At 39.6% G+C, this 16839-nt stretch overlaps 1 long non-coding RNA gene across 1 annotated transcript; it reads left to right on the top strand.

Moving 5' to 3' along the window:
• Positions 1–14504: 14504 nt before the first annotated feature.
• LOC109264111 (uncharacterized) lies at positions 14505–16126 on the top strand. Its single transcript, XR_002078581.2, has 2 exons — positions 14505–15296; positions 15614–16126. It is a non-coding gene; the product is annotated as an uncharacterized LOC109264111 (long non-coding RNA).
• Positions 16127–16839: the final 713 nt, after the last annotated feature.

Consider the following 16839-nt stretch of genomic DNA (forward strand, 5'->3'; position numbering starts at 1 on the left):
CAGGAACTATGATGAAATCATGACCTGAGCCAAAGTTGGACACTTAACCTACTGAACCACCCAGGTGCCCCTAAAACAGGATTAAATTTTAGCACCTTGGGGATCCTGGGTGGTTCAGATGGTTAAGCATCCGACTGTTGATTTCAACTCAGGTCATGATCTCATGGTTTGTGAGATGGAGCCCTGCATCAGGCTCTGCACTGACAGCACACAGCCTGCTTGGGATTCTCTCCCGCCTCTTTCTCTGCCCCTCCCCCCACATGCTCTCTCTCTCCCTCTCTCTCTCAAAATAAATAAATAATTTTTTTTTTAAATTGTAACAATCTCTAAGTATCTGAAGGAAAATGAAGCAAATGAAATCACTGAGAATCCTTAGTGACCTCCTAACTGCTAAATCCAATGCTTTGCTTTAGAGTACTTTCAGCTTAACCTGTATATATAATTTGAAATTGTTGATCACTGACTTATTATTTTTTTATTTAAATTCAAATTGGTTGGGGCACCTGGATGGCTCAGTCAGTTAAGCATCTGGCTCTTGATTTCAACTCAGGTCATGATCTGACAGTTTGTGAGTTCGAGCCCAGAGTCAGACTCTGTGTTCACAGCCTGAGTCTGCTTGGGATTCTCTCTCTCTGCCCTCCCCTACTTACGCATGCTTGCATGCATGCTCTCTTTGAGAGAGAGAGAGCGTGCACAAGTGAGCAGGGAAGGGGTAGAGAGGGAGGGGGACAGAGGATCTGAAGCGGGCTCTGCGCTGATAGCAGAGAGCCTGATGCAGGGCTCGAATTCACAAACCGTGACATCATGACCTGAGCCAAAGTCAGACACGTAACCGACTGAGCCACCCAGGTGCCCCTAAATAAATAAACTTAAAAACGTAAATTCAAGGGGCGCCTGGGTGGCTCAGTCGGTTAAGTGTCCGACTTCGGCTCAGGTCATGATCTCACGGTCCGTGAGTTCGAGCCCCGCGTCGGGCTCTGTGCTGACCGCTCAGAGCCTGGAGCCTGTTTCAGATTCTGTGTCTCCCTCTCTCTCTGATCCTCCCCTGTTCATGCTCTGTCTCTCTCTGTCTCAAAAATAAATAAACGTTAAAAAAAAATTTTTTTAAAGTAAATTCAAGTTAGTTAACATACAGTGTGGCATTGGTTTCAGGAGTAGGATTTAGTGATTCATCACTTACATATAACACCTAGTGCTCAACCCAACAAGTGCCTTCCTTAATGCCCACTTAGCCCATCCTCCCACCCACCTCTCCTCCAGCAACCTTAGTTTGTTCTCTTATGGTTTGCCTCCCGCTCTGTTATCTTATTTTTCCTTCCCTTCCCCTATGTTCATCTGTTTGTTTTTTAAATTCCACATGAGTGAAATCATGTGATATTTGTCTTTCTCTGACTTATTTCGCTTAGCATAATACACTCTAGTTCCAACCACATCATTGCAAATTGCAAGATTTCATTCTTTTTGATCGCCAAGTATATTCCACTGTATGACGTGTGTGTGTGTGTGTGTGTGTGTGTGTGTGTGTGTGTGTGTGTCTCACATCTTCTTTATCCATTAGTCAGTTGATAGACATTTGGGCTCTTTCTATACTTTGGCTATTGTTGATAGTGCCACCATAAACATTGGGTTGCATGTGCACCTTCAAATCAGCATTTTTGTATTCTTTGGATACATACCTAGTGATGCAATTGCTGGGTCATAGGGTAGCTCTTTTTAAATTTTTTGAGGAACCTCCATACTGTTTTCCAGAGTGGCTGCACCAGTTTGCATTCCCACCAGCAGTGCAAAAGGGCTCCCCATTCTCCACATCCTCACCAACATCTGTTGTTTCCTGAGTTATTAATTTTAGCCATTCTGACAGGTATCAGGTGGTATCTCGTTTTGATTTGTATTTCCCTGATGATGAGTGATGTTGAGTATCTTTTCACGTGTCTGTTAGCCATCTGGATGTCTTCTTTGGAAAAGTGTCTGTTCATGTCTTTTACCCATTTCTTCACTGGATTGTTTTTTGTATAAGTTATTTAGCACATCTACTGAATTACTGTCTATTCTTCAAGACCCGTCTCAGATGTTACCTACCCTGTAAAATCGTACTAGATTTCTCTAGCCATAATTGTTACTTCCTCTTCACTCTGATAAGATCTCTTTTATGACATTTATCACATAGTGACATACATTGCCAAAATGCCAAAATAGAAGTGGATAGGAAAAAAAAAAACATGAGAAGCCACAAGATCCACATAATACCATCATTTGTGAGGGAAGGCATAGATAGAAGCAAGAAGGACTTGAGAAAATGAAATGGCTAAAATCAATAGTAGGACAGAATAAAGGCTCACACTAAGATAAAACCATAGGGAATAGAATCCAAATTGACTAGTACAGGAACACAGGGACAAAGGCGAAAAAAAGTCCAAATAAAAAGTGAAGCCAATCTTTCTGGGATCTGACACTTCAGGACTGCTGTTCTCTCCATCCCTGCTGGGTGCCCAGTGGGAGCTGGGCACCCTTGGAGAAGCAGGAGGGACCTGGGAATCTCCACGGCCCCTGGAGGTTCCCTGCCTCAGGGATTCCTGTGGGCTCTCACTGTCTTCATCCTGACCAAAGGTGCCTCTGCCATTAAGTGTTATTTTGCGGTCCACTCTGGAGTCGCAACCCCCCTCAACTATTTGGCTTCTCTGTGCATCCTCCAATCACATTCTCCCTGTGACCAAGTGGCTGGTGCCACCTTTCCTGTAGCTGCCTCCTGCCTTGCTTCCTTTGGGGCTTAGAGTACATTCACTCTTTTTCCTTTTGGGACCCACCACAAACTTCCTGTTTTCTGCCCCAGAAACATTTCTATCTCTCAGCTCTGCCTCAGAGTCCCTTAAACACAGACTCCAGTGTGTGATTTTCAAAGGGCATTAAGAAGCCATTCTTTTGGGGTGCCTGGGTGGCTCAGTTTGGTTAAGCGTTCGACTCTTGATTTTGGCTCAGGTCATGACCCCAGGGTCGTGAGACTGAGTCCTGCATCAGACTCTGCATTGACAGCACAGAGCCTGTTTGGGTTCTCTCTCTTCCTTTCTCTATCCCCTCCCCTACTCACATGCACACACACACACTCTCTCTCAAAATAAATAAACATTAAAATATATATACATGTGGGGCGCCTGGATGGCTCAGTCGGTTAAACATCCAACTTCGGCTCAGGTCATGCTCTCACAGTTTGTGAGTTTGAGCCCCGCATCAGGTTCTGTGCTGACAGCTCAGAATTTGAAGCCTGCTTCGGATTCTGTGTCTCCCTCTCTCTCTGTCCCTCCCCCACTTGTGCTCTGTCTCTGTCTCTCTCTTTCTCTCTCTCTCAAAAATAAGTAAAATGTAAAAACAAATTTTAAAAAATAAATACAAATATGTATGTGTGTGTACATATATATATGTATATGTACACACACACACACACACACACACACACACATATATGTTTTACTTCATAATAATCTGGAGTTGAGGACGGCAGGTGGGAGGAAAACTGAAACAAGATTGACCATGAGTTGATAACTGTTGAAGCTGATTAGGAAATGAGGGTTCACCATACTATTATGTATGCTTTTGTGTATGTTTAAGGTTTTCATGGAGCATGAATGAACTATTGCTATACACAATAGGCAACAAATCTCACAAACATTGAGCTGAACAAAAGAAGCCAGACACAAAGTGAGCATACAATGTGATACCATTTATATTAAACCAGGCAAAACAATTCTATGATGTTAGAAGTCAAAGGTGCCTGGGTGGCTCAGTCAGTTAAGCAGCTGACTTCAGCTCAGGTCATGATCTCATGGTTTATGAGTTCAAACCCCGTGTTGGGCTCTGCGCTGACAGCTCAGAGTCCGGAGCCTGCTTCAGATTCTGTGTTTCCCTCTCTCTCTGCCCCTCCCCCGTTCATGCTCTGTCTCTCTCAAAAATAAATAAGCATTAAAAAAAAATTAAGAAAGAAGTCAGGGTAGTGGTTACCCTTGGGGTAACAGTAACTGAGAGGGAGCCAAGGAGGAGGTTCTGCTGTTCTGAAAATATCCTCTTTTTGATCTGGGCATTGGTTACATAGGTGTGTTTACTTTGTTAAAATCAAACAGTACACTTATTTTTTTTAAGTCCTCTGGATGAATGCCATACTTCTTAAAAGATACTTTTATTTGCAAAATTCAAATTAAAATGAATAAATGAATAACATTTAGTTGCACAGTCTAAGAAAGTTTATTTGCATATCCAGTTTCAGTGGATACTCTTTACTACTAATCACTGGATACAGTTTGGGTTCTCTCTCTTCCTAATGATATACTCAATTTTTTGTTAATAAAAACAAGAGTGCACATAACCAAAAACCAGATACTGAAAGAAAATAAATTTAACCAGTACTTTTGGCCTCCTGAATGAATCTCACCAAAGTATCTAACAAGTAGGCAAACTGATTGCTGCACATACATAACATATACATAGATATGCTACTCCACACTGAAATGCCTCAAGCAGTGCTAAGTACACAAAGCCTACTCTTGTATATCAATAGCACTGCAGCAGTTTGACATACTATATTTGACTAATTTGTCTAACTAGAACATACATACACATACTATACAACAACTTTGTTCCTCAAGGCATTGAGGAACAATTGTATACATTGCCAATGAACACACTGTGCCTTGTCCCATTGCAAAACAAGATACATACACTCTCTCACCAATACAATATAAAAGTTGGACAAAATAAAAAAAGTTTTTTTTTTTTAATTTAAGGGGCGCCTGGGTGGCTCAGTCAGTTGAGCATCCGACTTCGGCTCAGGTCATGATCTCACAGTTCATGGGCTCGAGCCCGCATCAGGCTCTGTGCTGACAGCTAAGAGCCTGGAGCCTGCTTCGGATTCTGTGTCTCCCTCCCTCTCTGCTCCTCCCCCACTTATGCTCTCTCTCTCTCCTTCAAAAATAAATAAAAACATTAAAAAACATTTTTTTTAATTTAAAAAGCTAGACAGGATATACCAATCAGGGCCACATTCTGACTGGATATAGTCCTTTGTTTAATATAGAAATAAAATCCACTGAGTGACCTTCCTTTAGTCATTAACTCAAATCCATTACTGTGCCCAAGTCACACAACCAGTGAGGGGTAAAATTAGAATTCTTAACCATTAAAATTGTAGGTCTCAATGATAAAGCTTCAGAGAAGCAGTGACGCTGAGTCACGTTCCTCCACCACCAAACATTAGTCTGCTAACATTTCAGCTAGTGCTCCCCTTCAAATAAGCAAATGCATAATTATTGCCCTTCATAACTCAGGCTCCCTTAAGAGATTAAAAGAAGTGCTTAGCCACAATAATTTTTGACATATTGAGAATGCAAAGTAAAAAAGAAGATTGTACCTCCCTTACTTGCTTGCTGATGCTTATGAAATACTTTTCATTCTACTATTAGAAATAAAGAGAAAGGAGGGCCTTCTGGCTCCGGCCATGACCAAATAGCTTGTATTGGACTAACCCTCCCACAAAATAACAACCATAAACTACACAAATATTTAAAACAACTGTGTGGCAAAACTGTTGGTGACCCATCCATATCCCTAGGGATCCCTTTTCCCAGTCCTATGCACTCAATGGCCAGCAACTAAACACTTTGTTGTTAACAATTCATCCCTGCAAGCTTTAGAGGATGCATTCTCACTGTGGGCAATAATTGGTCCTTGGGGAGAAAAATAATTGTACTCTTTTTATGTATAAAGTACAGATAAAAAGGGGTGCCCAAGTGGCTCAGTCGGTTAAGCAGCCGACCCTTGATTTCACCTCAGGTCATGATCTCATGGTTGTGAGACTGAGCCCCACTTCAGACTCTGTGCTGACAGCTTGGAGCCTACTTGGGATTGTCTCCCTCTTTTTCTCTCAAAATAAATAAATAAACATTTTTTAAAAAAGCAAATACGGATATAAATATAGTACATAACCAGACATATGGTATAGTTACAGCAATAAAATTTCACAGAAAGTGATTAGGGGAAAAACTGCTGAAGCAGTTTAGTTTCTTAAATGAAGAAGTTTAACTAAGGGTGTTATCGTGAGCAAAAACTTGAGGAACTGTGTTTTAGGGGAACATACATGGGCCCTGGAGTTGCTTTGCTATAAGGAGAGCCAGAAATGCTTGAAAGTATGGCATTCCCTGGATGGACCACAGCCAATTCCTTTCCCTTGGGGTGAGACAAGTTCTAAGGTGGTGACTGATGTTCCGGAGTGTTCTGGAGATGAATCTGAGCCTGAGTCTTTACCTACGTGGTACCCTCCCTTGCCTTCTTTTTCCATATCCTGTTTCTTCTACTCCATTTCTTTTTCAAATTCAAGAAAGTTTTCTTGGGGTGCCTGGGTGGCTCAGTCGGTTAAGCAACCGACTTCGGCTCAGGTCACGATCTCACAGTTTGTGGGTTCGAGCCCTGCGTCAGGCTCTGTGCTGACCTCCCCCCCCACCCCAGTTTTAATGCTCATTCTCTCTCTCTCTCAAAAACAAATAAGCATTAAAAAATTTTTAAGAAAAATTTTCTTAATGTTTATTTATTTTTGAGAGAGAGAGAGGGACAGAGTGTGAGCAGGGGAGGGGCAGAGAGACAGAGAGACACAGAATCCAAAGCAGGCACCAGGCCCTGAGCTGTCAGCACAGGGCCCGACGTGGGGCAAGAACTCGCGAATGGTGAGATCATGACCTAAGCTGAAGTCAGACGCTTAACCAATTGAGCCACCCAAGCGCCCCTCTTCTACTCCATTAATGGTTTATCCAAAAAGCACTTTCTTAATTAATCATTTTATCCAAATCCTTGCTTCAGGGTCTACCTCTGGAAGAATTCAACCTAAGACAAACCATATGAAACTACTGCAAAGCAATAAACACAAGCAGGACTTAAAGTTTATGAACAATTAGAGAGGGGAAGCACATTAGAATCAAGCTGATTTACTGCTGTTCTATCTGTCAGGTAGAATAAGTACAATTTGTTATCCACGATGTCCTGATTCATCAACACATGCTAAAAGAAAAGGATCAACTTATCAAAAAACAAGAGAAGAAACCCAGGTAATAGAAAAAAGGAGCTACCCGGTGAATTTGATTTTGGAATGTAATCAAACAAGGACTAAAACATCTATGATTTATATCCAGGAGAAGAAAAGATGAAGAATTTCACCAAAGAGCAAGAATCTACATATATTTTTATTAAGTTTTTTATTTTAATTCCAATACAGTTAACATCCAGTGTTATATTAATACAGTGATTCAACAATTCTATACATTCCTCGCTGTTCATCCTGGTGAGTGTACCCTTATCCCATCACCTATTTCACCCATCCCCCAACTCAACTCCCCTCTGGTAACCACCAGTTTGTTCTTCATAGTTAAGTATCTATTTTTTGGGTTGTCTCTTTTTCCCCCCTTTGTTTGTTTGCTTGTTTCTTCAATTCCACATGAATAATATCATATGCTATTTGTCTTCTCTGACTTAATTTGCTTAGCATTATACTCTCTAGCTCCATCCATATTGTTGCAAATAGCGAGACTTCATTCTTTTTTATGGCTGAATAATATTCCATTGTGTATATATATCACATCTTCTTTATCTATCTTTCAGTGGACACTTGGGCAGCTTCCATAATTTGGGTATTATAAATAATGTTGCAATAAACATAGGGGTGCATATATCCTTTTGAATTAGTGTTCTTGTATTCTTTGGGTAAATATTCAGTGGTATGATTACTGGATCATAAGGTAGTTCTGCTTTTCATTTTTTGAGGAACACTTTTCCACAGTGTTTTCCACAGTGGCTGAACCAGTTTGCATTCTCAACAGTGCACAAAAGTTCCTTTCCTCCACATCCTCACCAACACCTGTTGTTTCCTAAGAACCTGCATATATTTTTTAAAGCCAATTAGAAATTCTATAACAGAAAGTGATTATACCTGAATTTAGTAATTCAACTGATGGGTTTGATATCAGATTAAACAAAACAGAGGAGATGATTAATCAATTAAAGAACATTTCAGTGTATTAAATTAAAGCACAGAGAGTAAAAAAGAACACAAGAAAGAGTATAAGAGATTTAAAGAACATGATAGAAAGGTTTAATATCCATGTAATTGGTGTCAAAGAAGCGGAGGAGAGAAAAAAATGAAGAGAAGCAATACGTGAAGAAATAGTAGACAAAATTTCCCAAATTTCATCCCTGATGAAAGTTATTAAACCACACATTCAAGGTGCTCTATGAATCTCAAATGAGATACAGAGAAAACCACATCTAGGTATATGATAGTCAAACTGAAGAAAAACAAATATAAAGGGGAAAATCTTAGAAAGATTAAAAGGGGCAACAATAAGTTTGAAAGGTAACTTTTCAAAAAAAATTATGGAAGTCAGAAGACAATGAAGTAACATTTTTAAAGTGCTGAAAGAAACAACAGACTTCTATATCAGCAAAAACGAAGGCAAAATAAAGATGTTTTCAACTCAAATGGACTAAAAACCTAAATTCAAGATCCAAAACTATAAAACTCCTAGGGGAAAAAAAACTATAATACTCCTAAGGAAAAAAAAAATACAAAAAATGATTTGTGACACTGGATTTGACCTGATTTCTTGTTTACAACACAAAGGGCACAACATCAAAAGCAAAACCAGAAAAACTGGACTAAGTCAAACTTAAAAACTTCTGTGCATCAAAGGATGCAATCAGTAGAGTGAAAAGGCGCCTATAGAATGGGAGAAAATATTTGCCAATTGTATATCGATAAGGGGTTAATACCTAGAATATGTAAAGAATTCCTAAAACTCAACAAAAACAAAAAATAACCCAATTCAAAAGTGGGCAAAGAACTTGAATACTTCTAATAGTTCTTTCTAACAGTTTGTCTTCTCCAAAGATAATGTTCAAATTACCAAACACGCATATGAAGAGGTGTTCAGTATCACTAATCATTAGAGAAATGCAAACTAAAACTAATGAGACAATCCCACAGCCATTAGAATGGTTATTACCAAAACAAAACAAAACAACACAGAAAATAAGTACTGTCAAGTATGAGGAGAAGTTGGAACCCTTGTGTGCTGTTGGTAGGAATGTAAAATTGTGTAGTCATTATGGAAAACAGTATGACAGTTCCTCAAAAAATTAAAAATAGAATCACCATATGACCCAGCAACCCCACTTCTTGATATATACCCAAAAGAACTGAAAGCAAAATCTCAAAAAGATATTTTGTTTTGGTTAAAGAATGGATATGTTTAATACATTTTGTTTTTGTTTAATGAATACAATTTATTGTCAAATTGGCTTACATACAACACCCAGGGCTCATCCCAACAAGTGCCCTCCTCAATGCCCATCACTCATTTTCCCCTCTCCCCCACTTCCCCATCCACTCTCAGTTTGTTCTCTATATTTAAGAGTCTCAAGGAGATATTTTTACACATGTTCACAGCAGCATTTGACACAGTAGCTGTGGAAGTAACCCAAATGTCCACAAATGGATGGATATATAAACAAAATGTGATATATACACATGGTATATTATTCAGTCTTAAAAAGGAAATTCTGCCTCAAGCTACATGGGACATTATTCTTTCTTTTTTAAGGTTTTATTTATTTTTGAGAGAGAGAGAGAGACAGACAGGGCATGAGCAGGGGAGGGGCAGAGCAGGCTCCAGGCTCTGAGCTGTCAGCAGAGCCCGATGTGGAGCTCAAACTCACAAACCATGAGATCATGACCTGAGTGTAAGTCAGACAGACGCTCAACCGACTGAGCCACCCAGGTGCCCCAACATGGGACATTATTCTAAGTGAAATAAGCCAGTCACAAAAAGGACAAATACTGTACGAAGGATGGGGGTGGGGGGAAATGGGGAGTTGTTTAATGGGCATACAGTTTCAGTTCTGGAGATCACATAACAACGTGAACATACTTAACACTATTGAACTGTGTACTTGAATACAGTAGAAATGGGAAATTTAATGTTGTGTGTTCTTTACCAGAATTAAAAGAAAAATTTTTTAAGCTGTGCATTTTGTTTTATTTTAATGTTTATTTATTTATTTTGAGAGAGAGAGAGTAAGCAGGGGAGGAGCAGAGAGAGAAGGGGAGAGAGAATCCCAAGCAGGCTCCATGCTGTCAGCACACAGCCTGATGTAGGGCTTGGACTCATGACCTGTAAGATCATGACCTGAGCTGAAATCAAGAGTCAGATGTTTAACTGACTGAGCCACCCAAGTGCCCCCCAGAAGAATTTTTAATGTTTTCAAAAAAACAAAATCTGAAGGAATACATCATATGCAGATTGATTTTTAAGAAACACTGAAGAGAATTCTTCAGGCTGAAAGAAAAATCTCAGATGAAAGAACAAAATTGCTAACAGATAAAGATGTAAAACATATTGCTAAATTTAAACAGACTACAGGGGCACCTGGGTGGCTCAGTCAGTTAAGCATCACACTCTTGATTTCAGCTCAGCCATGATCTCACAGTTCATGGGATCAAGACCTGCTTCAGGCTCTGCACTGACAGCAAGAGCCAGCTTGGGAATCTCCCTCTCTCTCTTTGCCCTCCCCCCCCCCACTCACGTGATCACGCACACACGCTCTCAATCTCTCTCGAAACATAAATATACTTTAACTATGTTAAGGTTCATGATACAAGTAACTATAAATAAGTTTTGATTGCTTAAAACAATAAAATCTTGTGGAGCTTAAAATGTATGAAGATGTAAAATAAATGATAACAGTACAAAAAGCTGGAAGTGGTAAATGAAGCTTGACTGTGATAAGATTCTTGTATTCTTCAAAGTACTAACTTAAGTAGAGTATAAGTCAAGGATGTATATTGTAATTTCTAGTGTGACCACTAAGAGAATTATAAAAAGTCATGAATGAAAAGAGAATAGAGGAGAAAAATGGATTAACATAAATATTTCGTTAATATAAAGGAAGGCAAGAAAGCAGGAATAGAGGAACAAAAAAACAGAGACCAACAGAAAACTAATAGCCAGACAAGCAATATTAAACCCAATTATAATAGTAACTATGTTATATGTAAAAGGACTGCATAGGCCAATTTAAAGACACGTTTCAGACTGGATAAAAATATGCCATATGCTATGTACATGTTGCTCAGTTTATAGAACATATAAACGCTGAAAGTAAAAGTATGAAAAAGGATAAGCATGCAAACATTAGCTAGAGTAAAGCTGGTATAGTAGTATATTAATAACTGACAAGTAGAGTTTCTTTAAAATCATGAAAGTGACTTTAATTGTTTTCAAATCAAATAAAAATATATAAAAGGGGCACCTGGTCGGCTCAGTAGGTGGAGACTGTAACTCTTGATCCCAGGGTTGTGGTTTCAAGCCCCATGTTGGGAGTAAAGATTACTTAAAAATAGTATCTTAAAAAAAAAAAAAAAAAAAAAAAAAAAAAAAAATATATATATATATATATATATATATATATATATATACACACACATATATATATGAAATAGTTTATAGTTTAAAAATAAGATTTATAAACTATTCATTGAAAGGTTTTTAAAAAGCTAAGCCTCTCTGTTTCTGAGGATCCATGAACAAATATAATTGAGTATATCTTAGATGTTATATTAGGCAACATACAATAAGCTTTTATCTACAGAACTAGGTATACTCTTTCTTCTTCACTCTTACAGCATGTCTTTCTATGATGACAAAATTGATTTCTGATCATGTTATGGATCAGCCAGATAAGAAAAAAAAAGTACACATTTTTTCCTCTTTTTTATTTTGAGACATAACAAGCAGATTTTTTTTTTAATTTTTTAAACATTTATTTAGTTTTGAGAGAGACAGAGTGCAAGCAGGGTAAGGGGAGAGAGAGAGGGAGACACAGAATCCAAAGCAGGCTCCAGGCTCTGAGCTGTCAGCACAGAGTCCAACGTGGGGCTCGAACTCATGAACCATGAGATCATGACCTGAGCCGAGGTCGAACGCTTAACCGACTGAGCCACCCAGGTGCCCTAACAAGTAGATTATTTTTTTTAAGTTTACTTATTTATTCTGAGAGAGAGAAAAAAAGAGCATGTGTGGGGGAGGGGCAGAGAGAGAGAGAGACAGAGACAGAGAGAGACAGAGAATGAATCACAAGCAGGCTCCACATTGTCAGCACAGACCCTGATGCAGGGCTCAAACCCACAAACCTCAAGATCATGACCCGAGTCAAAGTCAGATGCTTAACCAACTGAGCCACCTAGGTGCCCTCATAACAAGTAGATTTTAAGCCAAAAAATACTAATGGAGATAAAGAAGGATGCTAGTAATGATAAAAGTGTCAAATAAGTGAATACATAACAGAACTAACATATTCATCATAGAAATCTTTCATTATATCAATGTTTTATACATATTTTCTCCAAATTTTTGGCTCTTTCCACTTCCTCAACAGACTTTTTATTTTTAAGTTTATTTATCTTTGAGAGAGAGAGAGAGAGAGAGAGCACAAGCAGGGGAGAGGCAGAAAGACAGAGAGGGAGACACAGAATCCGAAGCAGGCTCCAGGCTCTGAGCTGTCAGCACAGAGCCCGACGCGGGGCTCGAACTCACAGAGTGTGAGATCATGACCTAAGCCAAAGTTTGCTTAACCGACTGAGCCACTCAAGCACCCCAAGAATGTGACTCATATCTCAGCTCAGGTCTTGAACTCAGGGCCATGAGTTCAAGCCCCATGTTGGACTCTACACTGGGTGTGAAGCCTACCTAAAAAAAAAGAAAGAAAGAAAATGGTCAAAATGGTAAAATGTTATGTATATTTTATCACAATAAAAAAAAAAAAGATGTACAAATGCCCAATAGGGACATGAAAAGATGCTTAACATCAATAGTCATTAGAGAAATGCAAATCAAAGCCACAATGAGATACATTTCACACCATTAGGATGACTGATTATCAAAAACAAACAAACAGAAAATAACAAGTATTGGACACAGAAACTGAAATCTTCCAGCACTGCTGGTGACAATGTAAAATGGTGAAGCCACTGTAAAAAAAAAAAAAGCTGGGGGTGGGGGGCCGCTTGGGGGTGGGGGGCTGTCAGTTGAGATTCAGAGTCTCGGCTCAGGTCATGATCTCATGGTTCCTGGGATTGAGCCCCACATCAGGCTCTGTACTGACAGTGCAGAGCCCTTTTTGGATCCTCTGTTCCCCACTCTCTGCCCCTCCCCCAGTGTGTGCACGCATGCGTGTGCAATCTCTCTCTCTCTCTCTCAAAAATGAATAAACATTAAAAAAATAAAAGGGTAAATTTTATCTTATGTTTATTTTACCACAATTTTTTTTTAAGATTTTATTTTAAGTAATCTCTATACCCAACATGGGGCTTAACCTCACAACTCTGAGATCAAGAGTCACATGCTCCACTGACTGATGCAGCCAGGCACCTCTATTTTACAACGTTTTTGTTTGTTTTTTTTTTTTTTTCAACATTTTTTTATTTATTTTTGGGACAGAGAGAGACAGAGCATGAACGGGGGAGGGGCAGAGAGAGAGGGAGACACACAGAATTGGAAACAGGCTCCAGGCTCCGAGCCATCAGCCCAGAGCCTGACGCGGGGCTCGAACTCACAGACCGCGAGATCGTGACCTGGCTGAAGTCGGACGCTTAACCGACTGCGCCACCCAGGCGCCCCAACAACGTTTTTTTTTTTTTAAAGAAAGAAAAGTTTTGAAGGTATGCTACCTGGGGCTCCTGGGTGACTCAGTTAAGTGTCTGACTTCAGCTCAGGTCATGATCTCCCAGTCTGTGGGTTCAAGCCCCACGCCAGGCTCTGTGCTGACAGCTCAGAGCCTGGAGCCTGCTTTGGATTCTGTGTCTCCCTCTCTCTCTGCCCCTCCCCGCTCATACTTTGTCTCTCTCTCTCTCTCAAAAATAAAATAAACATGAAAATTAAAAAAAAAGAGAAAGGTATGCTACCTTTTGTGTAAAATAGGGGCATAACATCATATCTGCTTACGTTTTCATAAACAAATACCATAACAGTAAACATATTAAAATGTTTACCTGTAAGACAACGGTAATTAGGTAGATAAGGACAGATGTGAAACTTCTCTGTGTACACTTTTCATACCATTTGTATTTTTTTTTTAATTTTTTTTTTTTTAACGTTTATTTACTTTTGAGACAGAGAGAGACAGACATGAACGGGGGAGGGGCAGAGAGAGAGGGAGACACAGAATCGGAAGCAGGCTCCAGGCTCCGAGCGATCAGCCCAGAGCCCGACACGGGGCTCGAACTCGCGGACCGCAAGATCGTGACCTGAGCCGAAGTTGGACGCTTAACCAACTGAGCCACCCAGGCGCCCCATACCATTTGTATTTAAATCATGTAATATACTACCTATTCAAAAATGAATAGATTTTTTCAAATAACTAAATACCATTCACTCAGATATGGCTTTTCCCTGACTAAAGCAGTCACATACTTTTTAAACCATTCTTACATAATTAAAGGTTAGTTACTTTAAATCATAAATACAGTCTCAATTCCATTTTAAACAGAAATGTTTGATCCCATAAAATAACAAAAGCTTCAAAGTTAATTTAATGCTAGCTCTTGTCCTGTCCTCCAGATGGGCTCTGCGGTGGGTTAACTCCTGTCAGTGGCAGAGGGGAGCAGGGCCCTCTTTCCCCTCTCCAAGCTTCTACTGTTCCTTACTGCGATTTTACTACTCTACCTTTCTGACCCACTGCCCTCCACCCAGAGGAGGAAAGACATGTTCTTACTTTTACAGGTAAGTTCATAGGACGGTTGCATGTTTTCTCTGCTTGCAGATATTTAAAGCCAACTTTCTCTTCCAGGGCTCTTCAAGGGTTTGTAGGAGATGCCCCCTACAAATCACTGTTGATCTCTCGGCTGCCGTTCCCTCGACCTGAAAGGATACGCTCTATACTCCCAAACACTAGGAATTCCATGGGACTCCTCCAGCTTCTCCTTGTTTACGTGGCCTTTGAGCCAGATTATGCGATGACCCCAAGGAGGCTCTCTTTCACATCTGGTTCATGGGAAACACTCATGCGCTGATTGCCTAACAAACTCTGGAAGAACAGGCTGATTCCAATTTACTAGATACTCTCCCCTGCTCTACTTCCAAGCAGCAAGCCAGCTCTTCTCTTGATCTCTAGATTTCCCGAAAAGGAGTCAGACATCAGCAAACGGTGACCTGATAAATTCAAAGGACGTACTTTAGGCTTTGCAAGCTGAAGCCTCTCTCTTTTGACTCGAGGTGAGGAGGAAATCACATATCTACTTCTCTTTGGGAGGGGAGCAAGGTTCAAACCCAACAACAGCTGTCTCCAAAGGAATCCTTTAAAAAAATTCCTCTCCCTTATAGTGGAGAAATTGCAACACCTTGGACAAAGTATCAAAATTAGTATAGTCAATAACAGGCAGATAGATATTATGCACCCCAAGATGCGATGCTCTGAGAAAAATACATCATTTATGTAACATTTTGACCGGTGTCATAAACTGAATATAATCATGAGAAAATAGCAAACAAAGTAAAAATAAGAATTGTTCCTTTAAAAATTTTTTTTTCAGTATTCTACAAAACTGCCATTGTTCTAAAAGACAAAGAAAGGCTCCATAACTGTTCCAGATGAAAGAGACTACAGAGAACAGCCGAATGTAGCAGGTACACTGCAACACCTAGAGGAGGAAAACAAAAGCTGGAAGGACGCCATTCAGCTGACCGACTGGAATGTAAACTTAAGTTCTTCAAAGGAACTGTTTCACGGTTAACAGTTCCCGCAGCGGATAACTGTACTGTGGTTACATAACACAATGTCCTTTTTCTTAGGAAACATACAATAAAGTATCTGGAGACAAGTGTAACATATGCGGCTTATTCTTAAATAATTTAGAAAAAAATAAAGAGAGAAAGAAGGATAAAACTCCAACAAAAAAAGCAAGTAAGATAAAATGTTAACAGTAAGTGAAGCTGTATGGAAGCTAAACAGGTACTTTTTGCCCCATTCTTGAAACTTTTTTGTGACTTTGAAATTATTTCCAAGTAAATACTAGGCTTTTTATATTAAAATCTTCTCTAAGGGATGCCTGGTTAAGTCTGTGGAGCGTGTGACTCTGGTCTCTGGGTTGTAAGTTTGAGACAGCCCCATGTTGGGTGTACAGATTACTTCAAAATGAAGTGTTGGGGTGCCTGGGTGGCCCAGTCGGTTAGGCATAAGACTTCGGCTCTGGTCATGATCTCATATTCATGAGTTCAATCCCGACATCAGGCTCTCTGCTGTCAGCACAAGAGCTCACTTGGGATCCTCTGTCCCCCTCTCTTTCTGCCCTTCCCTTGCTTGCAAGCTTTGTCTCTCTCTAAATAAATAAACTTAAAATAAATAATAAAGTATTAAAAATATATATAAATAAATAAGTAAATAAATACATAAATAAATGAATAATAATCTGCTGTCTTTTAAATCTCCAAGAACATGACTCATTTATATCCTTGCTAAAGATAAAGGGACCAAGGGGCAGCTGGGTGGCTCAGTCGGTTAAGTTTCAGACTCTTGATTTTGGCTCAGGTCATGATCTCACTGTTTGTGGGATTGAGCCTCAAGTCAAGCTCCTCACTGACAGCACAGAACCTACTTGGGATTCTCTCTCCCTCTCTCTCTCTCTCAAAATAAATAAAAATTAAAAACAGGGACCAAGAGACATATATCTGATTGTTTAACAAATACCTCTTCTTTTTAATTATTTTTATATGAAAATAGCACAAAGGGGCACCTGGGTGGCCCATTCAGTTAAGTGTG

This window comes from Panthera pardus, unplaced genomic scaffold (genome assembly GCF_024362965.1).
Source record: "Panthera pardus isolate Hobbes unplaced genomic scaffold, ASM2436296v1 HiC_scaffold_1, whole genome shotgun sequence".
Classification (NCBI taxonomy): Eukaryota; Metazoa; Chordata; class Mammalia; order Carnivora; family Felidae; genus Panthera; species Panthera pardus.